The sequence below is a fragment of the Nannospalax galili genome, unplaced genomic scaffold (assembly GCF_000622305.1).
Source record: "Nannospalax galili isolate Female #2095 unplaced genomic scaffold, S.galili_v1.0 scaffold550, whole genome shotgun sequence".
Taxonomy (NCBI): domain Eukaryota; kingdom Metazoa; phylum Chordata; class Mammalia; order Rodentia; family Spalacidae; genus Nannospalax; species Nannospalax galili.
In genome coordinates, this window is record NW_008329138.1 from 3,115,660 (window position 1) to 3,116,790 (window position 1,131).

At 46.1% G+C, this 1,131-nt stretch overlaps 1 pseudogene; it reads left to right on the plus strand.

Moving 5' to 3' along the window:
- Positions 1 to 480: 480 nt before the first annotated feature.
- Positions 481 to 903, plus strand: LOC108490851 (annotated as a pseudogene).
- Positions 904 to 1,131: the final 228 nt, after the last annotated feature.

Genomic DNA, 1,131 nt, shown 5'->3' on the forward strand with positions numbered 1-1,131 from the left:
GGGAAAAATTAATGGAGTACAATGAAGTGAGAAATATGAGCAGCATGTGGCATAGAGTCAGAAAGAGGACAAGCCCAAGACAAGATGCAATGTAGTACACAGCTTCCTTCCGGGTGTTCCATGATTGCAGCCAGCCACGAGCAGGGGATGGTCACAGAGATTCTTCTCTTTCATCTGTTCTGGGTGCTACTGAGCCTTGAGTAGTGCGTGTTCATCTGCGCACAAGTGCTGCAATCTATTTGGGGGCGCCCTTTTCCTGTGTTCCAGTAGCCGCATCTGACTTTTTACTTTTGTCGCCCATGTTCCAAGTAGGTTCTCACCTGCTTCAGAGATTCTGCAGCCTGTGCATTGCGAGGTGGCTATTGTGCAAGGCAAGTAATCTCTCCCAAGTGTGAAGGGGGTGTTACAGTAGCAAGAATGGCCTCCTTAAGAGAATAAAAATCTGCTTTTTTTTTTTTAACCTCTCTCTAGGCATCCAAGATGTCGAAGCAAGGACGTGGTGGGTCCTCTAATGCGAAATTCCAGATTTTCCTGGGTCTTCTGTAGGAGCAGTGATCAACTGCACTGATAACACAGGAGCTAAAAATTTGTAGACCATCCCTGTGTAGGGAATCAAGGGATGGCTGAACAGACTTCCTGTCGCTGGTGTGGGTGACAAGGTGATGGCCACAGTGAAGAAGGGCAAACCAGAGCTAAGAAAGAAGGTCCATCCAGCAGTGGTAATTCGACGACGAAAGTCATACCGAAGAAAAGATGGGGTGTTTCTTTATTTTGAAGATAATGCAGGGGGTCATAGAAAATAACAAAGGCAAGATGAAAGGTTCTGCCATCACAGGTCCAGTTGCAAAGGCGTGTTCAGACTCGTGACCCAGAACTGCATCAAATGCAGGCAGCATTGCATGATTCTCCAGTGTATTTGTAAACTATGGTGCCTATTAAAAGTCTTTGCTCAAAAAAAAAAAAGAGAGAGAGAGAGAGAGAGAGAGAATAAAAATCTGTGACCCAGGAGGAGACCTCAGATTCCAGTTTGGCCAGGCCAATCACCTGGCCATGAGACCATCCTTAGGAAGGCAGGTTCATCTTAAAGACGTAGGTGAAATAACTCCTGCGTCTATGAGATGTGAGCTTTAC